The sequence below is a fragment of the Natrix helvetica genome (assembly GCF_964273705.1).
Source record: "Natrix helvetica genome assembly, chromosome: 1".
Taxonomy (NCBI): domain Eukaryota; kingdom Metazoa; phylum Chordata; class Lepidosauria; order Squamata; family Natricidae; genus Natrix; species Natrix helvetica.
This window is the reverse complement of record NC_138548.1, coordinates 161,681,984-161,704,946: the sequence shown is the minus strand read 5'-3', so window position 1 is coordinate 161,704,946 and position 22,963 is coordinate 161,681,984. Positions and strand designations below refer to the sequence as shown.

Below are 22,963 nucleotides of genomic sequence, written 5' to 3'. Positions count from 1 at the left end.
CATTATTTGTAAAAATAATAAAGACAGGATACAAATAAAAATAAATATCACTTGGATTGAGTAAGGTAGGGCGGTGAAGCAAGTTTGATTTTAAAAAAGTGACACAAAAATGTAATAATGTCTCATGCATAAACAAAAGATTTTCTTTTGTTTAGTTAGCTTTACTCTCTCTAAAAAAAATGGCAAATGGAAGTTATTACTTGACATTTTTGCCAATTTTGGAAAGTGGTTTGATAGAAGACCTGGATAATAGGAGTGGATAATTACCACTCCACTCTTGACATACATCTGAATTGTTACTCCTTGCTCAAATGAAAGTGAGTGGCTGTTTTCCATACAAAATGCCAAGCTGGCATTTAAAAAAAAATATTTATTTTTTTGCTATTTGTGGTGGAAATCTTCAACAGTCTAAGTAGATTCACTTATCTGCTAGAGCAGTTAAAACATTATCTTTTGATTTAAGACAATGCAACCACACCAATATGGGACAACCAGAGATACGTTAAAGTGAATACTTAGCAAATGTTTTTTATCAAATTCTTGTCATCTTTTTCTTTTAGTACATTTTTAAAAGCAAGGTTGATCTAGCAGCCCAAAACTGATATTCTTCATTTATTTTGAGAAGTTGGAAGTCTAAACCTTGGCTTTCCACCCATGGGGAACAAAAAGGGGAAATTAATTACATTTTAAAGATGATAAACACTGAGATGCAATGAACAGTCTTGATATATTATTGCCACAATAGCAATACCTAGAGTTCCCTTCAACAGAAGCATGGAAGAACCTCTGTATTGGGCAAGTCGCCATTAACAAGGACCACCACACTTGCCATACAGATAATCCATGGCTGAATCCCCAGAATGTCTGCTTAAAGTATCAGGAAGGAGTTGATACAAAAAGGCACTTTATTGGACTCTGGAGAACTGCCATCAACTTGAAAAGAGGTAATCATTTGCTGTGGTGGGAGACACCTTCTGGTTGTTTCCATTTGTATTTTTATGCTTGAAATACTACTGTAGAAAGCATTCTGGATGGGACTGTATTGAAGCATGCAAAAAAGTTAAGAAACTTATTTCCCCAGTGCTTTATATGATATGCTCTGTGGACCAATATCATTCTATTGCACATTTTCAGCTCTATCAGTGCACAGCACTGACTATACAATGAAATTCTGACCTGAGACAGGCAACTCCAAGACAGAAGACATTTATGGAGAAAAGCCGATATGGTATAACTGCTCCTCGGTGTGCCATTAGTATGCAGCATGCAAATTTTTGCAGGCTGACACTTTGACAAGATGTGGAAAGATGCTTGTCTGACCCCCCTCCCCCCCAACTAAGATGGATGAAATGAGCCAGGGCTAGAGCAATTACACCTTCCGACTGCAACAAATTAAACCAATCCCAGATTTACTGTCTTCTAAAATACCGAGTTAGATGTTGCATTCTCAAGAAAGACATACATAGCCTGAGGGATGTGTTTAAAAATGCATCTGAACTGGCATTTCTCAAAATTTTAAATGGATCTGTTTTGCCCCAGAAATTTGCACTTAACTGCAGAACTTTCACAAAACAATACACAGGAGAGGCTAGATCAGTTCTTTAATCTTCAATTCCTTAAATCCTTAGCAATCCACATTAGTTAGGAAGTCTGGGAGAAGTCTACCTCATCAAGACACAAGATTAGGTGAGGCTGATATACAGATAATACACATCTCCTTTTAGCTCTTTTGTCTATTTGTAATGTGATGGGCTGTTCAGAAAAAAAGGGAACGGGCCTTTAAATCCTCTGAAAGGTGTCTATGTTTCAGAAACATTTTAGGTGTGCTTGATGTGTCTGAGATGACCAACATGCTGAGGCGTGGATGGAAGAAATCTAGAAAGCTACACTCTTACCAAAAGCCCGTAATAAAATTATATTTGGGGGAAAGCTTTACACACACTTCTGAAATGCTGCCCCTTTGAAGTGGGGTGGAAACCAGGCCTTTTTTGATAGGCCCCATTCATGTGAGGTCTTCGTATTTCCTCAAGCGGGAGCTTTGAACTTGTTTGTTAAACAATTGCTGTACCAATTTCATTGTATTTAAGTACAATGACAATAAAGATTATATTTATACTTATTGGAATTACGATGTGCTTGGACTCTTGTCTCCCAGATGCATTTTTTATCTATCCTGAGTAGTTTTGAATCTTTTTTTTTTGTGGGTAGATATTACTTTCCTTTGCTCGGAAAGTCGGTCCTGTCACCCAAAATTTTGACAGGGTTGCAGTGTAATGACTCAGCCACAATGCTGCACTGTTATTTTGGGAAATTACCTAGGAGGTTTGCATGAATAAATAGTTAGCTTCAGAAGCTATCAATTTTGGCATTTTTGAGGGTTTAAAAAAAAATGGCCAACCTATATACTATTATGAAAAAGAAAAGGATCTGAATTATTTAGGTTATCTCACTCCCTGCCTGCAATACTATTGTGTCTTACCAAGTGTTGTCTCGATTGTTCTTTGTGGACAATTGTAATTTAAGTATAAATCATACTTAAGACTCTTGAAGAATCATTGGCAGTCAATCAAGAAAGAATGAATGGAGTGAGCAAGTTTCCAGGTAATAAATTCTCAGGGAAAAAGAAGAAGATAGGAATGGGTTTAAAAATAAAAGTTTTGTACTACAAGTTGACTTTTTTTTACCATATATTTTTCTGCAGAATGGAAAAAACAGGTGATAAAAAAGACACTTTATTGGACTCTGGAGAACTGCCATCAACTTAAAAAGAGGTCATCATTTGCTGTGGTGGGAGACACCTTCTGGTTTTCCCAGGATTTTATTAATTCAGCATTCAGCATGGGGAGGACTAGATACTCCCCTGTAACACCTCTCCTGCGCGAGCTGCACTGGCTGCCTGTGGTCTACCGAGTGCGTTTCAAGGTTTTGATTATGATCTTTAAAGCGCTCCATGGCACAGGGCCTAGTTATATGCAGGATCGCATCCTGCCCCACACATCCCTACGACCAATTCGCTCACACAGAGAGGGACTTCTCCGGGTGCCGTCCGCCAAACAGTGCCGGGGGGCGACACCCAGGAGCAGAGCCTTCTCTGTGATGGGCCCAGCCCTATGGAATGACCTCCCCCGTGACATCAGGATGATTTCCGATCTCCGCTCCTTCCGTGTACAGCTGAAGACCCACCTCTTTCAATTATCCGGCCTGGCTCAATCGCAATCGTAATTTTCCCATTCCTCCAAACTGTTTTTTAAATTGTTCTTAAATATTAATTTTATTGGGTTTTTACAATTGGGGTATTTTAAAGCAGATTTTTAACTGTCTATTGATGTACTTTGCTTCCTCCTCCGTGTATGTATGTGTGTTGTGTATGTATGTACGTTTGGTGTTGTTATATATGTTTCATGTTATATGCTCCATTGTACGCCGCCCCGAGTCCTACTTGGAAAGGGAGCGGCTAATAAATCTAAATTTATTATTATTATTATTATTAATTCAGGGGAAAAATCATTTCTTATATACCCCTAAAGCAAAGAGTTTGCAATGCATAAGAAAACCAAATGGTAAAATTTCTCCCCAACCCCCAATTCTCTTTCTTTTTAGAAAATAATAGCAATGGCAATTACAGCACTCTCTGAGTAGTTTACACATATTAGTATATTGCTCCAACAATCTGGGTCCTCATTTTACCGACCTTGGAAGGATGGAAGGCTGAGTCAACCTTGAGCCAGTCAGGATCAAACTGCTGGCAGTTGGCAGAGTCCGTCTGCACTCTAAGCTTTAAGTCCGATCTTTAGACATAAACTTCCTATTGGAGCAAGATGCTTTGTGGTTGGAAAGAATATTGCTCACATTCTTAGGAAATCATTGTAGCTTAATGGATAAGGTTATGAATAAGGTTCAATAAGTTACCTACATGCTTTGAGCCAGTGACGTGCGGTGAGGTTTATAGCTGGTGAGGCAGCAATTTTTTTAGACTTGTGGACTTCAACTCCCAGAATTCCACAGTCAGGCATGCTCAGTTGCGACCTGCCGCCCTCCGCCCTGGGATTCGGCCACGGCACCGCCTGCCAGAGCTGCGCGGAATCCAGGGCGCGCTTGTCGGGCGAAGGCAGCGCAGGTGTGGAGTGGACGGAGCGGAGGAAGCTTCTCCCCCCCGCTTCCCACGCCCGAAAGAACAAAGGGAACCTCTGCCACCGCCCAGGCAACCTGGCCGGCCTCTCTCGCGGCGGCTCTCTGATGCCGAGCTTGGGAGTCCCTGGAGGAGCTGGCAGGGGCTGCAAGCACCGCAGGCTGGACTGGAGCCTCGAGTCTAGGGCAGCGAGTCATTCGATAGGAAACTTGCCTCTTGGAAGGAATGACTCGGCTTGGCTCCTGCTTTGTCTCTCCTGCCTCTTTGCTTCTCCGTTTGGTCGTTGGGCGGCAGATCGAAAGCGGGAGCCAAGCTGGGTCATTCCTCCCAAAAGGCAAGTTTCCCATCGAATGACTCGCTGCCCTGATAATGAGAGGTTAGGCTGTGCCTCACTTGCCTCACCTGACTGCACGTCACTGCTTTGAGCTAGGGAGATCCATCTTGGACACAGCTCCAAACATTAGATTACTTCACTGAGTTCCTGCAATAATTTACACACACACACACACACACACACACCCCTTAGCAGACACTTAGGGAAACTGTTCTTCTTTTTCCTCCAACATACTTGCAGAAGATTTTGAATTTTCACAGCTCTAACCTGTCCTTCAAAGACCTTGGTGACAAACCAGGGAAGACACCGAAATGGGAGTGGTGATGTGTCCGAGAAAATAAAATTTGTTCAATAGTTTCTCAAAGCCAGGGCCTGAAGGGGTCCTATCTCAAATCAGATAAGAAAAACAACTAGGAGGACTTGCATTCCCAGGTCCTACTATGCACCATGTTAACAGCAAACTGCTTTCTTTGCCCTGCACTCAGCAGACTGTGACATATACTAGGATCCTTCTCTACCCAGTCCTTGAGAAGACCATCATCTTGAGGGTAAAATATCAGAAAATATTCTTAACTAGTCAAACTGTTATCTACAAAAATCCCTGACATTTGACTTGATTTGCTTCTCTGGATATTATTTCTTAGTACATTTTTCCTTTGGATGTTCTGTCCTTGGCTTGAAGTTATGAAAGTAACTTGATGGATTTAATGTGCAGATAACAAATTGCGGAGTAAACAGATACTGTAAGAGCAAGATAAGTCAGCCTGATTCCAGGGGCCAAGCCAACAGGGAGAGCTAAAATGAATTAGGTAATGAGTTCAAGGAGGGGAAAAAAGAAGAGCAATTAGAGAAGCCGTACGTTCTGATGAATTGTATTTTGAGGTCTGAGAGGTGAGAAGGCCATATCCTAAGTAGTTACTAATTGAAACTCTGAGGAACTGCCATTAACCTTTCCCCCTCTAAGTCAAGAGTTTGTGCTTGACATATGTGAGAAACAAAGAAATCTGATAGGATTGCTAGCTTTTATCTGACTATATCAACTGAAGGTGACTTTTTCATTAAAAAAAATCCAGAAAGAAAACAGGATTGCCCTGTCCATAAAAAAAAAAAGCATTCCAGCTTAGAAATCCAGAAAAGAAAAGAAAAAACAACCCCAAACTCTACTGTGAGGGGAGAAAATATCAATTGGAAAGTTGCAGGTAATAGGCCTAGGAGTGAGCTTGCAGGCTTTACTGAACCAAAGTTTTAAACTAATATCATTGCAAAATGCACCAGACTAATATTTTCAAATGTGCTGACTTGTGCAAAGTCTGTACTTGATGTAGATATATTTAGAACAGGAAGTGTGAGATGGTGGGAAATGACGAACTGAAAGTAACAGGTGTCTGAGAACTTCAAATCAGTGTTGGGTTGCAGGTGGTACGTCCCGGTACGGGCGTACCGGAGCCTGCCCGGAGCACCGGGTACCATTCCGGTACAGTGCTCCGGAGGGCTCACCCGCCCGCCCGAACTCCTTACCTTGTTTTAAAGCTTCCGGCGCTTCCGTGCACATGCATGGCATATACAGCGCCTGCGCGATGCTCCACTGAGCAGCTGGAACGTCGCGGAGGCTTGCGGAAGCGTCATTTGCAGCTACAATGCATGCACGCACTGCATGCATCCATGTGGGCAACGCCAGGCCGGTTGGAACGGGATCCGGAACCCACCACTGCTTCAAATGTACATGGGGGTATGTGGAGACTGTCTGGGACATCAAGTGAATGAGGAAGTGAAAGTGCAGGGAGGAGGAAATCTCAGATGGGCATATTAAAGTACGGTAAAAGGAGACCTTGCAAAAAGAGGAAGTTAACTCTGTAATATTCCAGGGGAACAGAGGAGATGTGAAAAAGGTATAAAAATGAAGGCTTGTGATCATGTCGACGCCATTGATGGTAGCTGCCTCTCATTGGACATAGCTGCTATCCCTGACCCATGCTGCAACGCGAACCAAGTAAGCACAGACTTACTGAAGTACTAATGCAAATCTCTGGCATTTTTCATGTTTGAACTAACCATGAAAAAATAAACTTTTGATTCAAAGCAGAATTGTGGTTGCATGTTTGCTTTTCTATGTTTAGTGTTTTTGAATTTTATAACACTACCTTGCAATGCTGTGGAAAGGAGGGACAAATCAAATCATAATCAAGGAGTAAATGTAGATAGGTAAAGGTTCCCCTGAAAATGCGTGCTAGTCGTTTCTGGCTCTAGGGGGCGGTGCTCATCTCCGTTTCAAAGCCAAAGAGCCAGCGCTGTCTCCGTGGTCATGTGATGCTGAAGGCGCATGGAGCACTGTTACCTTCCCACCAAAGGGGGTTCCTATTTTTCTACTTGCATTTTTTACGTGCTTTCAATGCTGACATTCAAACTGCTAGGTTGGCAGAAGCTGGGACAAGTAATGGTAGCTCACTCCATTACGCGTCACTAAGGATTCAAACCGCTGAACTGCCGACCTTTCTGATTGACAGTCCACCGCATCCCAAAAATATAGATGATGCCTTCCAAAAAGAAATTATGGATCATTAAAAAATACATGAAGTCATAGTGATTGAAAGATAAAGCTGGCATTTTCTCCATGAGGTTCTTGAGCTATCATGCTAACAGCTGTCTTCTTCATAAGTGGAATAAAGCCCAAGGAGGATCAACTATTCTTCAGTTGATATTCATCAGTGGGAACATCTTGGTTGAGAAGGAGGAGAAGAAGGAATATTAAGGGAAAATGCCCATAAAATGCTGGAGTTCATGATTTTAAGAGAAACTAAAACAGCATAGTCAAACACAAATCTGGAATCTCAGGAAAGCAGATTTTAATAAACTCAAAGCAATGATAAATAGAGTCCCTTGGCAGGGGAAGCTAAAAGGATAAGGAGCCCAAGATGGATGAGAATTCAATAAGAAGGAGATATTAAAAGAACATCTGGAAGCCAAGGAGAAAAGCAAAGAAAACAAAATGACAACCCAACATAGCTGTACAAATAGATCAGGGAAGACCTGAAAACAAAACAAAACAAAACAAAAAGACAAAATGAAAAAGGGAACAAAGGAAAATGTCAACAGGTAGCCTGGTACTGCGGAGATGGTATCAGGAAACAAAAAGTTCAGAATGGGCTGAAGCTAGAGATGCTAAGGATGCTAAGAATAACACAAAGAACCTTTAAAGACATTTTAAAGAAAATATGTTCTTCAGACATATTTAAGAAAAAAGGACATATTTTAAATAAAAGAAAAAGGAAACAGTATATTAAGCACCAGGCGAAGAACAGAAAATGCTAACAGGTAAATACCAGTATTCCAAGTGTGGCCTTACCAAGGCATTATAAAGTGGTATAAATACCACTTTATAATGCCTTGGTAAGGCCACACTTGGAATACTGCATTCAGTTCTGGTCGCCATGATGTAAAAAAGATGTGGAGACTCTAGAAAGAGTGCAGAGAAGAGCAACAAAGATGATTAGGGGACTGGAGACTAAAACATATGAAGAACAGTTGCAGGAACTGGGTATGTTTAGCTTAAGAGAAAGAAGGACTAGGGGAGACATGATAGCAGTGTTCCAATATCTCAGGGGTTGCCACAAAGAAGAGGGAGTCAAACTATTTTCCAAAGCACCTGAGGGTAGAACAAGAAGCAGTGGGTGGAAACTAATCAAGGAGAGAAGCAACTTAGAACTGAGGAGAAACTTCCTGACAGTTAGAACAATTAATCAGTGGAACAGCTTGCCTCCAGAAGTTGTGAATGCCCCAACACTGGAAGTCTTTAAGAAGATGTTGGATAGCTGTTTGTCTGAAACGGTATAGGGTTTCCTGCCTAGGCAGGGGGTTGGACTAGAAGACCTCCAAGGTCCCTTCCAACTCTACTATTGTATTGTATTGTATTGTATTGTATTGTATTGTAAGAAAGAGAAGGCAGAGCTCTTTAACTCCTGTTTTGGTTCACTCTTCTCCAATGAGACATTATATACCCCACCAGAAAATTGTGAAGAGCAGTATGAAAAGACAGCCTTGAGAGTGATCAAACATCACATTTTAGTATTGGTATTTTCTTCACTGGTGGGGAAAGGGAGGATACTTTTTCTTCTTTTTCTTTGTTCTAGACCAGGGGTGTCAAACTCAATTTCACTGAGGGCCACATCAGGGTTGTGTTTGACCTGGAGGGGGTCAGGGTGGGTATGGCCAAGGTGGGGATGTCAGCTCTACGTCACTCGGGTCTGGGGTACTCGTGGTGGCTTGAGTGTTCTGCCAGCGAAAATGGGCTCCCAACCTCCGTTTTCGGCTGCCATGGCCTCCTGCAACCCTCTGACAGTGAAAGCAGAGCTTGGGAGGGCCGCACGCAGCCCTCCCGAGCTTTGTTTTCACTGGCAGAAGCACCACAGTCCAGTCCCTCACTGTTTCCAGGGCAGCCCCGCGGGCCAGATCTAAGTACCCTGCCAGCCAGATCCGGCCCCAGGGCCTTGATTTTAACATCCCTGTTCTAGATAGATTTGTTTCTGAACTTCCAGTTGGGCTCATTTTTTGTCCTCCCCAGGCTCCGGAGGCTTTCCTGGAGCCTGGGGAGGGTGAAAACTCCCCCCCCCCTCATGCAGGGGGAGACATGCACACATGTGCAGGGGGGTCCTGCGTGCATGCGCAGGGGGGTCACATATGCATGCAAAGGTGGGTGGGGCACATTGCATTGTGGGTGTGGGGCATATGTGCTATCGCACGCGTTCGTACAATTTTGGCACATGTTTACAAAAAGGTTCGCAATCACTGCTATAGACATAATACATCGGGACTTTAGCAGAGTGTATAGCAAAGTGTAAGGTTTGACGTTCTGTGCTTGCCTCCATAAGTAAGGTAAAGCTTGTTTTCTGAAGCTTGTCTTTTGTTTTGCTTTCAAACCAACACACAGATGGTGAGAAATAGCTATTTTAAGATCTCAAAGGATATCAAAGGATATCTATCTTTAACAACCTTTATGAATGGAAATTGTAGTCCATTTTCTTGGCTTTCTGATTAGAGCAGTTCTAGCCTGCATTTTTATTGGTTTACATTTGGATATTAAAGATGAGACAGTCACTGCCCGAGAAACTCATTTCCTAGTTTGGCTATTGCAATTTTCCCTTCTCTCTGGCAAAAAGAATAAGAGCCGTTCTTACTTTATGCTCTCCTTTTTATTTTCTGAGCTCTTCACTCATGTGCTCTGGCACTGACACGAGCCCTTGAGCTCTCTCTGCTTGTATAAAATGCCCAATTCCACTTCCACTAGATTCCTTTCCAGGGTCTCGGAAGAACCATCAGGAACTGGAATACAACAGATGGGTAACGATACCATCACAGCTATAGGCCGAGGTATATAAAATAAAATTGTAGTCTCTATAAATTGCTGCAATGGATACAAGCCTGCAGTTTGGAAAATGTGCAGAAGGAACGTAGATAAGCCAACATCTGCCCGTCCTTGTACCCAAATTCATTTCGAAATCATTTGGCCATCACGTCACTTATTCGGGTATCATTTATTTTGCTCGCCTGTGATAGCAGTTCTAAAAGAAGACACACAATTGTGTATCAAAGCTAATGTTCAAACTAACTGTCTGCAAAGGCAGCATGAGACCAATTTTCCCTCCTCTGAATACAATGACGGCAAGTGCAAAGCATTCTGAAAGAAGCCAAAAAAGAGCCAGTCAGAGGGCTGTAATACAGCTTCTATAAGTTATTCTTGTGTCCACTGGCTCTCAATCAATCTTTTGGGATACTTTGGTTGATTTGTGCTTTTATCCTTCTGGTGTTCCATTCAAATGGTTCATTCGTCTTTTTGCGGTCGCCATCGATCCCCTTTGACAAACCCACCACAAACTGCTACTGCCTCTTCGTATTTTTGTCTATAATTCCCCCTCCCCTCAATGTGTGTCTGCTGATTTACAAAGACAGACTCTGAAGTTTTTCTTCTGGTCAGCAGAAACAATGCAGCTATATGGCAGCGCTATCAAAGGAATCACTTTCCTTTGGTGATGGAAGACATTCCACATTGCTGTGCTAAAGGATACAAGAGTGGTGGCTGCCCTGGGGTTCAGCGACTCATAGAGGACTAAATGGAAAGAAAGACAATAATCCCCTAAGACTCCAAAAGGTGATTTTTAGCAGCTAGAATCCGTTTAGAAATAAGGTAAATCGATCTAAAGTTTGTGGGATTTATTTTATTTTTAAAAAAATCCTGAAAACCACAATCATACACTGGGTAGGGGTAAGAAATAAGCACACACAGACAATATTTTAGTTCAGGGTTGAACTGCGGGCTCCTTGGGGCTCTCTGAATTTGGTTGTTTTCTTGCAGATGTTTCAATACCCAGCCAGGTAGCATCATCAGTACTAGATGGGAAGGATTTGCCCCACTCCCTTTTAGCACTGATGATGTTATCTAGTTGGGTAATGAAACAACTGCAAAAAAAACCAATCAAGTTCAGAGAGCACCAAGGACCCCATTTAAATCTGAACTCCAAAACTGATCCAAGATTAGGTTCCACACAAACACTGCATGTGATCTTGTTTTATGCTCGCTTTTCTTCCTTTCTCCTGTCCAATTTAGCAATTGATGGCCACAAAATGACTGTAAATTATACAGCGATAGACAGAATTGCAGAACAATTATGCATTGAAACATACACAATGAAATACTGTTATTGCAAGAAGTAAATGAGGCAAACATTGGATGGTGTTAAAAAAAATACACAGGCAACTCCCATATTCATTTTGTAGCAGCTTAGATTTTGTTATTGTGTCTACTGCTTGGGATGAATATATGTGAGAAAAGGTATTTACTATAAGCAGGTAAAATGTTGCAGTGGTTCATCTGGCAATTAACAGTGTCCTGAAGCTTTCCCTTGCTACAGATGTCCGAAAAGGTTTTTGGTATAATGAAGACATCACTTTGATTGGCTTCTCTCTCCTCTGTGTTTTGCCACAGAGGGGTGTTTTGTGGCAGAGATAATAAAGCTGTGTAAATCAGCCAAGGAACAGCCTCATAGGGAGAAGGGGCAAAATGCCGAGTTGCAAGGTCAGTTGGGCGAGTTAGGAAAAACATGCCTCTTTAGTCTGCAAACAGATTTTTCTCCTTTGAAAATAGGAAATTATTTTCTAATGGTTTAAAAAAAAACCAAGAAAGTACAATTTTCAGGTAGGGCAGGGAAGAGGAAATGGCTATTTATCTCAATTTCATTTATGAGTAATTTGAAGATTTTCCATCCCCCCCATCCTACACTTATTATAGCAGCCAGCAACACCTTGAACCTTAACTGATCTCCAAAATGCTAAATACGGTCAGACCGACCAGGTTAGTGCTCAGATGGAAGACTGTACTAGCAAATCCCAGATCTGTAGGCTAGATTGGGAATGTGGGGGGAAAATCCCAGATGAAGGTACAGTAGAACCTCTGGTCACGAACGCTTCTGACCATGACGAAATGGGGTTCCAACCCAAAAATGCACATTTTTTTTCACGGCCAATTTCTCCTGCCATGCATTTTTTTTGTAAGTGCCAAATTTCCAAAATTAGGTGCGGGTCATGACCAAATCGGTTTGCGACCAAAGTTATGGAATGAATTATGGTTGTGACCAGAGGTTTTACTGTAATGGCCAAGACCTATCTTGTTGTCAAGAAGACTCATCAGGGATCAAAGTGAATTTGAGGGATTCGCTTCACCTTTGACCTTCCACACCTTTTTCTTTAAGATGCATTCTTAGGATGCCCAGCTGTCTTGTTCCTAGGAAATTTAGGAAGGCTTACTGGTGGGAAGTGATGGAGAAAAATCTTGTGTTATGTGCTATAACACGGCTATCTTTTCTCTAAGGACTATGTCTAGCCTTCCTCTATTGCAGGGGTGACCAATTGCTTCAGCTCATGGACCCCTTCGTGAGTTTCAGATTGACCCCGCCCCAAACATTCAGGATATGAAATTTAATAAATACTATTGATTAATAGTACTACAAACAGTAATAATAGCAATAGCACTCAGACTTATATACTGCTTCACAGTGTTTTACCGCTCTTTCTAAGCGGTTTACAGAGTCAGCGTATTGCCCGCAACATTTACCCACCTTGGAAGGATAGAAGGCTGAGTCAACCTTGAGCCTGGTGAGATTCGATCTGCCAAATTGCAGGCAGTCAGCAGAATTAGCCTGCAATACAGTATTCTAACCACTGCACTACCATGATACTACTACTACTACTACTACTACTACTACTACTACTAATAATAATAATAACTCTGCCGTTGCCGGTCCCAAGCCCGGATGAGAAAGGAGGAGGGTTGGGGTCAGGTTGGCAACCTGGCCCCATAAAAAAACTTGCCAACCCATACAACATGGTGAAAGAAACGAATAAAAATTCTATACCGCATCGGTCGTCGCACGGGTTAACAAGGGCCGCGGCGGATGTTGAGGTCCCTGGGCATCCGTCAACAAGTGGGCTACAAGTGGACCAGCCAACAAAACGACAGAAATATAGTGCAGATGAAAATCATGCCATAATGGCCTGTTACTACAACTCGGAGCCAAAAAAAGAGGCTATTTAAAGCAAATGTATGATTTATGGAAACAACAATATCCAGATTCAAATGTTAGTGAACAATGACTAGCAGATCAAAGGCGATTTATTATACGGAATAAAGTGTTTAGCGAAGTTGAACTTGAGGAAATTCAGGCAAATTGCAAAACAACAACAACAACATCACAAGAGGAAATAACTGATACTCATGACACAACTAAAGAAATCATAGGAGAACTCCCAGAGGAAGCTGCCGGAGAGGAAATAACAACACTACCACCAGAACTAGTTACCATTGAACCAACTGATGAACCAACTCAAAAACAAAATGAACTGAAGGACAAGATCATGGAGCATTTTCTGGCTAGGGAGGAAAGGCAACGTTTACCATCATTAAAAACTGTTCCTAAGAAAATTTTGGGTCCTATCATGAAAATGGTTAATGCAGTGCTTTCAACAATTGAATCGGGATCCATCTTGGAAACGAACCAGTTAATGTACAGTGCAGCTGTAATAGTCACTAATGAACTAGGCATTAAAATCAAAGCACCTAATCACACAATGGAAAAAGCATCAAAGCCAAAGTGGAAAATCCGATTAGAACAAAAAGTCAAAAAATTAAGGGCAGATGCTAGCAACTTGAAGAACATGCGTGAGCAACGGCTTAAAAACAACAAAATTATAGATCAGCTAATCAGAAGGTATAGATTGGATACAAGAAACATCAATGAAGCTGTAGAGATTGTAAAACAGCAGATAACAGCAACAGCTAGGAAAATTGAAAGATATAATAAATAATAATAATATATTAGACTTATAAGCCGCTCCCTCTCCTCGAAGGGACTCGGGGCGGCATATGAGGCACGAATCATCCAGTATAAACAAAATCAGCAATTTCGATCAGACCAACAGCGTTTTTATCAAAGTCTTAATGTGAATGGTGACACCAAAAGTGAAAAACCAGAAAAGCAGGCCACAGCTGAATTCTGGAAAGAATTGTGGGAAAATGCAAAGGACTACAATAAGGAAGCAAAGTGGATACATGACTTTGAGGAAAGCATTGGTAATAAACAAATGCAAGTATTAGAAATAACAACTGAGATGGACAAAAATCGAGTAAAAAAAGTAAAGAATTGGACATCACCTGGAAATGACCAATTACATGGTTTCTGGCTCAAATATCTGACCAGTTTACATGCAATGTTGGCCAGGCAACTGAATGAAATTTTACAAAATGGTCAAATTGATGAATGGTTGACAACTGGAAAAACATACTTGATTCAGAAAGATGCAACTAAAGGAACAATACCTGAAAACTACAGACCAATAACATGCTTGCCAACAACCTTTAAATTACTCACAGGCATTATTGCAGATAACATTATGATTATTTGGAAACAAACAACATCTTGCCAGTAGAGCAAAAAGGCAACAAAAGAAGGAGTAGGGGCACAAAAGATCAGCTCCTAATTGATAAAATGATATTAGAAAATTGTAAGAAAAGAAAAACGAACTTGAATATGGTCTGGATTGATTATAAAAAAGCATTTGACTCATTGCCACATAGTTGGATCATAAAATGCTTAGAAACAACTGGCATTAGTAAAAATATTACATCCTTCACTGAAAAGGCGATGAAACAATGGAGAACTGAGTTGGCAGTAGGGAATGAGAACTACAGAATGGTTAATATCAAGCGAGGAATTTTCCAGGGTGATTCACTTTCACCTCTTCTCTTCATCATCGCGATGATCCCACTATCAGTAATCTTTTAAAAAATGAAATTAGGCTACCAAACAGCCAAAGAAGCTGAAAAAATTTCACATTTATTATATATGGATGATTTGAAACTCTATGGAAAGTCAGAAATAGAAATCCAATCACTGACAAACACAGTCCGAGTATTCAGCACCGATATTTCAATGCAGTTTGGCATGGAAAAATGCGCCAATGTATCCATAAAAAGGGGCAAAATCACTACATGTGAGGGAATTGAAATGCCCAATGGCCAACTAATTAAATGCAATGAAAATGAAGCCTACAAATACTTAGGCATTTTGCAGTTGGATAACATCAAACATGGAGAAGTAAAAACTATTGTCAGGAGAGAGTACACCAACAGAGTTAGGAAAATTTTGAAATCTAAATTAAATGGTGGAAATACAATCAAGGCCATAAATACCTGGGCAATACCAGTTATAAGATACACAGCTGGTATAGTTAACTGGACACAAGCTGATTTGGACATTTTGGACCGAAAAACCAGGAAACTAATGACAATGCACTACAGTTTACATCCACGCGGTGACACTGATAGACTATACCTGCCCCGAAAATCAGGTGGCAGAGGATTATTACAAGTGAAGCAAATAGTTGAAGAAGAAAAACATGCACTGGCTGATTATTTAAAAGAAAGTCAAGAACATCTATTAATCGAAGTAAAGAACAAAAATCTATTGAAGGCCCAACAGACGAAACAAGAATACAGAAAAGATGTGATAAAATCAAGAATGGAGAGTTGGCAGAACAAAGCATTACATGGTCAATTTCTGGAAAAAATAAAAGATAAAGTGGACAGTAAAAAAACTTGGTTACGGTTAACAACAGGTACATTAAAGAAAGAAACAGAGTCACTAATCCTGGCTGCGCAAGAACAAGCTATCCGCACAAATGCCATTAAGGCCAAAATCGAAAAATCCTCTGATGATGCCAAATGCAGACTCTGCAAAGAAGTTGATGAAACTGTTGACCACATACTCAGCTGCTGTAAAAAAATCGTGCAGACTGACTATAAAATGAGGCACAATTCAGTGGCACAAATGATCCACTGGAATTTGTGCAAAAATTATAATATTAAAAGAGCAACAAACTGGTGGGAACATTAGCCTGAAAAAGTCGTCGAGGGTCAGATGGTCAAGATCTTGTGGGATTTTCGCATACAAACGGATAAAATACTGGCGCATAATACACCAGACATCACACTGGTTGAGAAAAATAAGGTCACAATCATAGACATCGCAATACCAGGTGATAGCAGGGTCACCGAGAAGGAATATGAAAAAATCGAGAAATACCAGGACTTAAAAATCGAAATCCAACGATTATGGCACAAACCAGCAGTGGTAATTCCAGTGGTAATCGGCACACTGGGTGCTATTCCAAAAGCACTGGAATTACATTTAAAACAGTTAAAAATTGACAAAATCACCATCAGTCAAATGCAAAAGGCCGCACTGCTTGGATCCGCACACATATTACGAAAATACGTTACGACGTCCTAGGCCCCTGGGTGGGGCCCGACTAGTAATTAATGCCAAATCCGGTGAAACAACTGGCCGCTGTGATACAATTCTGTTGATGCAATAATAATAATAACAACAACATCAACCCCTTGGATAAATGTAGTCCTCAATTTATGACAATTCATTTAATAACTGAACAACAACAACAGCACTGAAAAAAGTGACATAGGTACTCACACATTATCTGTACTGCAGCATCCCCATGGCCACATAATCAAAATTCAGGCACTTGGCAACCAGCATGTTCTTATGACAGCTGTAGCATCCCAGGGTCACATGGTTGCAGTTTGTGACCATTCCATGGTAGATTCAATGTGGAAATGTGGGACTATCTGGGAAATGTTCTCTTCCCCCAAATAATATTTGAGAAAGGATTATAATTTTACCATACCCACCAAATAAATGACATCATGTTTCCTTGAGGCAGTGACCGTTATATTCCGAGAAACATTCAAAGATACTGTGAGAAATCAAATAGAGTATGTTTGTTACATCAAGGCAAATGCATATAGATAAGAGACAAATAGAGGGATATGCCAAAGACTCACAGAAACATTTGATGCCTGGCAAAGGAAGCTATTTTCCACACCACATTAAGGTCATGTTTCCAATAATTGGCTTTGTTAATTTAAATACCAGTTCTCAACACATGAGGGCACATTCACACAAAATATTTTCTATGGCCGTGTCGCCTTGTAGTATCTTTCTAATTGCAAGATAAGTTTTGTACGGCCTAGCATCTTTCCCCAGACAATCATCCCACTAAAACCCCACTGCCACAGGGCATCGCTGCTCCTGTTGAGGACTGGGAAATGAAACCACAGGGCACCATTTCTCCTGTTGAGGGCAGTTTCATAACTGATGGTAATCTCCAGATTCACAATGACAGATTTTGAGCACACAGCAGGTTAAAGGGGTAGATTCAAAGCTACCTCAAATGCAAATCTGTTGTATCATCATCAGATATTTGTAAGAGAGAGAGAGAGAGAGAGAGAGAGAGAGAGAGAGAGAGAGAGAGAGAGAGAGAGAGAGAGAGAGAGAGAGAGAGAGAGAGAGAGAGAGAGAGAGAGAGAGAGAGAGAGAGAGAGAGAGATCAATTTCATACAGAGAACTACTGATGTGTAAAATTCATTTCTATTTTCTTGTCTCAAAAATGCAAAAACAACCCCCCTTTTCAGACTCTCATTGCATTCACAAATGCAGTGTTCCCTCAGTTTATCTTGTTATCCAACAAAATGTTACCATTTTGAACCTTTTCTGTTATATATAATGGATAAGTGCTTTAGGCATACAAAAATGTACCCATAAAGATTTTATTTTTCTTCTCACCTTTAAAAAAATCCATATCACTGTCAACTGACATGGTGGAACATTTCACATTTATGGCTATTATAGCGAAGACGTGGGGCAAGGAGGTTTGTATATTTACAAAATTCCTATTTATTTGTTGTTGTTAGTTGCGAAGTCGTGTCCGACCCATCGCAACCCCATGGACAATGTTCCTCTACCATCCTCTGGAGTCCATTTAAGCTTACGCCTACTGCTTCGATGACTCCCTCCAGCTACCTTATTTATAGCATAATTATAAAACCATAAAGTGTTTTTATGGTTAGAAATAACTATCCATCCACGTCCATCCATGTCCATCCACTTAGACTTATATTTATGTACCACTTTATAGTGCTTTAAGCACTCTCTAAGCAGCTTACAAAGTCAGCATATTGCTCCCAACAATCTGGGTCCTCATATTACCAACCTCAGAAGGATGGAAGGGTGAGTCAACCTGAGCCATTCAGGATTGAACTCTTGGCAGTGGACACCCTGCAATACTGCATTCTAACCACTGTACCACCACAGCTCCTAGAGGTCATGTAGTTCACCCCAGTATATCTCCATCAATGAAAGTCCAGCTCTCCTCAAACAATCTGTTCTCATGTCAAAAGCAGGGAGCAACTTACTGCTTTCTGCTGCTAGTACTTTATCACTAAATGTTACATAAATCATCTCATTCTCAAACTGCATCCCTCATAATGCAAAATAGAGGAGAGATTTCTCCCCCACTCTTACTTTCCATCTCCATCCTGCTGCATACATAAAGAGGTTAAGGCTATAATAACCCAAAGTTCCTCCTTTGGAAACATCTCTGCTAATTGCCTACAATATTCTTTCCAGTGACTCTTTAAAACAGACAGATATAGCTAAAGATAATGGTTGCTTATTCCTCATGCTTTTCTCTGCTTGCTTTTATCGGTTTTATCTGTCAGTGAACCATTTTGTTGTTGGCTAATATCTAATAAATAAATGCATTGAGTGGGATATAGCTTTGCTCTGATCTGGATACAGGCTTTGACAGGAATATGCTGGGTAGAAACTAAAATGGAAATTAACCACAGGTAATTTTTCTAATACTAATTTCTAATTTTTGTGCATTATTTCCTGCAGCAGAAATAATCATTTGAAATGGGAATTCAAATAACTCTAGCTGGGTATAAATTTAATTAATGGCATTATATTTCAAGGAATATTCCAGTCATAATTATGAATAATTGAAAATGTAATCCTGCTTGCTCCGCATCTAACTGTAAGTAGAAATTATGGCCACCTTAGCTTTTTAAACACAATCATAAAGGATAATATAGCCAAGATGAGACACTAACATTTAAAACAGATAACTAATTTCCAGGAAGCCTACCTACAATTTTTTTTAAAGAATCAATTCTTTTAATAAGCACGTAAATGAAATGCCACATCATAAATGACTTCCTCGTTAAATTCAGCTGGAGACACACACTAATCACTTCTGTGGTTCATGAGTACCATATAAATAGTTTCATAACAGTTTCCAACTAGAGCACAACATTCAATAAAATAAGAATGATTAAATATGATCAAGAATTCAAACATCTCTGGCTTTCAGTGAGGCAGTCTGGAAAATTGATATCTCCATAGGAATGGAGAGATATCAGGGTCAAAAATGCTGATTGGAGGACTGAAATCTTTCTGTATTAAAGGAGATCATGAGATAACCCTCAAACTTTTTCAGATTACACAAGGAAAGATTGAAATATTTTTTGTAAAAAGTTTAACAAAAACAAGATATAAGAAAGTTTAAAAAGATATATAGAGGAACAGATACTGTAATTTCCCCCCCCCTTTTTTTTTTTTTGCTATTTTCATTCTTGACAAAAGTACTTTGGCATATTTTTTAAATAAGCTAGTCAAAGAGACCAGACCTTTGTGGCAATAGTATACTAATATCTTAAAATAAATATTTTGTACCAAAGACTTTTTCAGTTGATTGTGAGGGAAATCTGGTGGGACGGACAGGGGGAAGGAAATCTAGATATTTTAGATGGAGATTAAATGAAGCATTGCCATGGAAAGAAGCAATTGTTGAAGACTACAAAAACAAATGGAGAGCTTTTAAAAAATTAATTTAAATAAAGGCATGAATATAATAATAGTTTGGGATGCAAGTAAAGCCTTTATTAAAAGTTACCTGATCAACATAATTCTGAATCTAAGAGGAAGAAGAAGCAAGAGAAAATACACAATATTTTGGATAAAATAGAAAGAAGAATAATTAAAACACTCCCCAGGGAATACAAACAGCTCTCAATACATTAAGATTTTTCAGCAATAGCGATCCTATGTGAGTAATAAAAGAATTAGAAATAAAATTGAATTTCGCAAAAAAAAAAAAATTGTGAACAAATTCTTGGGAAATGGTTGGCATATATTGTAAATTGTGAAAAGAAAGAGAAACCAACATTGCAATTACAAGAGGGAGATACTATATTAATGGGTAAAATGGTTATACAAAAAATTATCAGTATTATTATAATTTGCATGAAGGACATGATATAGATTTAGGAAGAGAGCCTTCTTTGCTGCTGCTGACTCTGCTTTGAGGAACATCCTGCCTCCAGAGGTGAGAAAAAGCTGCAGTCTTGTGGCCTTCTGCAAAGGTCTTAAAATTTGGCTCTGTGGTCCTTTGTGGAGGGCACAAAAGACCATGACACCATTGGGCTGGCCACTGAGCCCCCCCCCCTTTAATGATCCGATGTTAAATGGCTATCTTAGGGTTTTCCCCCTTTTGATGTTTGTCATTATTCCATAATTTTAAAAATGTTAACCCTAATTTAATTTTTAATGTTAATTTTTATGTGTTGTTTTATTTATTGGTTATATTATATTGTGCACCCCCAGAATCCCTCTTTGAGGGAGATGGGTGGTTTAGAAATGCGAAGTATACATAAATAAATAAATAAATAAGTAAACAAACAAACAAATAGTCCATTTGAGAATAGCAATTAATACAATATATTAAATTAGAACACATAATTTACCAAGGATTACAGAATATCAAAGGCAATTATGAATGGAAATATAACTATAAGGAAAGTTCCGAAAACCATGAAAAAGGGTAAAACCAGGAAATATGCCAGGATCAAATGGACTCTCAAGTTTGAGGTATAACTGCTTTAGGATGAACTGCCTCTCTCTTGTTTATTTTAGATCTTGAAATGCTGAAAAGAAATGTAAGGCAAGACCAGAGGATTGTGGGTGTAAAGATTTTAAAAAGTGACACATAAATTAAGAGCTTTTGTAGATGATTTGGAGTTTGTTCTGGAAGATCCTTTAAAGAGGATTAAATGAATAATGAGTAAATGAAAAGAATTTAGTACATTAGCAGGTTTTAAGGTCAATAAACAAAAGACAAAGATGGTAACAGAAATATGAAAATACAAGATCAAACATCTTTATTTATTAATTAAAATCTATCTATCCATCCATCCATCCATCTCATTTTTATGCCACCCGTCTCTCCTGCATGTTGAACCAGAGTGGCTTAATAATTGATGAATAAAATGGGTTTTTAGATTGAGAAGAAGGTAAAATATTTGAACCATGTGCTGTTTCAAAACAATTATGTTAAAATGTGGAATGAAGTAAAAAAAAGATACATTAAGATGAATCAAAGTACTATTATCATTCTTGGAGAAAATTTCTGTGATTAAAATGGATGTTTTAGCGAGAATGTTATCTTTGTTTCAGTCAATATCTGAATTGTCTGAAACAGGATTTTCACAAATGATGTACCATTTAGACGATAGCAGAAAGGTATACTGTACATATATTTGTACGGCAGGGCAAAAAATCACAAGTTAAACATAAGGTATTACAAGATGGAGAGGTAAGAAGAGGATTGGGCCTAGCTGATTTAAAATTGAAGATGATTTAACTCAGGGACAGCTAGACTGACATTTTGATTACAGAAAAGATAATATCTCCACTTAGAAGTGACTGGAAATTTGTTATAGATTTTTTTGCTTGAAACAAAAAAATGAACATGATTCGTAGTTTTGATAATTAGAAAAAAATAGATAGTAGAAAAAAAGATTTTTGTAACCACAAAGTAAGAGACAATGTTGTAATTGTACTTCTGTTTGCTGCAATGAAAATTAGAAGCTTCTTCTTTCTATTTTTAAATTTTTTTCTTTTGCACTTTTGTCTTTCTTTTTCTCTTTTTTCCTCTCACTTTATTTTGTATTCTTTTTTATCTTATTTAAACACACACACACACTTCAAGCATCTGTTTTACAGCTTTACAAAAATCCTCAGTTCAGAATGCATTCACGTAATTACAATCCTACAGATGGCTATTTAACAGTATGTCCCCTCATAGCCAAATTACTCATTTATGGGATTACAGATCTGACAATGCACAGAATTTTAATCACAGTTTTGGTCAATACATTAGTTTACATTGGTGTGTAACATCACTTACCATACCGATAGCAGGATCAGGCCAAATTTCTTCACAGATCCGCCATATGGATTCAACCACAGATTAAATGATAATCTCCAGCACAGCCTTTTGTTCAGAAATACATAGTCTGAAATTGGAAGAGATTTTTTTTAGTTGTTTTACAAGACAACAATATTAAAACTTTAAAGGTAAAGGTTTCCCCGCATATGCGTGCTAGCCGTTTCCAGCTCTAGGGGGCAGTGCTCATCTCAATTTTTAAGCCGAAGAGCCAGGGCTGTCTGAAGACTTCTCTGTGGTCATGTGATCGGCATGAGTAAATCCTGAGGTTGCATGGAGCACTGTTACCTTCCCAGCAAAGTGGTTCCTATTTTTCTACTTGCATTTTTTACATAGACAAGTAATGGGACAAGTTACCCGGTGCTAGGGATTCGAACTGCTAATCTGCCGACCTTCTGATTGACAAGCTCAGTGTCTTAGCCACTGAGCCACCGTGTCCTTTTAAAACTTTAGGACGGTGTTTATTTTGAGAAGTCTTTTTCAAAACAGTATGTAGGGATCTTATACTGAAGTTACAATTGAGGTTTTTATTCCATTCATACAGGCAATAATGTTGATCCCCACCCCCAAGGGCTACAGAATCTAGAGAAGAAATAAGGAATAATAAGCCAAAGGTGAAAAGCCTGAGAAGAAAGGTAACCAATCCAAACCCAAAAAATAGTCAGGACAAGGGATGACAGATGGGACAAAACCAACAAGATGGGGCTGAGATTGAAACTTTTTTTGTTGCCTCTGTGTTTTGCTAATAGTGTAGAATTGAAACTGAAATACAAATACAGTCTAGTGCATATTTCATTTTAACGATTTTAATGCAT

General features: G+C 39.4%; 1 protein-coding gene across 5 annotated transcripts in view; it reads right to left on the bottom strand.

Annotated features, from left to right (window-relative positions):
* The window catches only part of B3GALT1 (beta-1,3-galactosyltransferase 1), a 243,520-nt gene that overhangs the window by 96,036 nt on the left and 124,521 nt on the right, over positions 1 to 22,963 (bottom strand). For 3 of the 5 annotated variants that reach the window (XM_081935193.1, XM_081935194.1, XM_081935192.1), the window contains exon 2: positions 22,110 to 22,218. The gene's annotated coding sequence lies outside the window, so the exon portion shown is untranslated. The remainder of the gene's footprint in view (positions 1 to 22,109; positions 22,219 to 22,963) is intronic. The other 2 variants (XM_081935196.1, XM_081935195.1) reach the window with 1 other exon arrangement.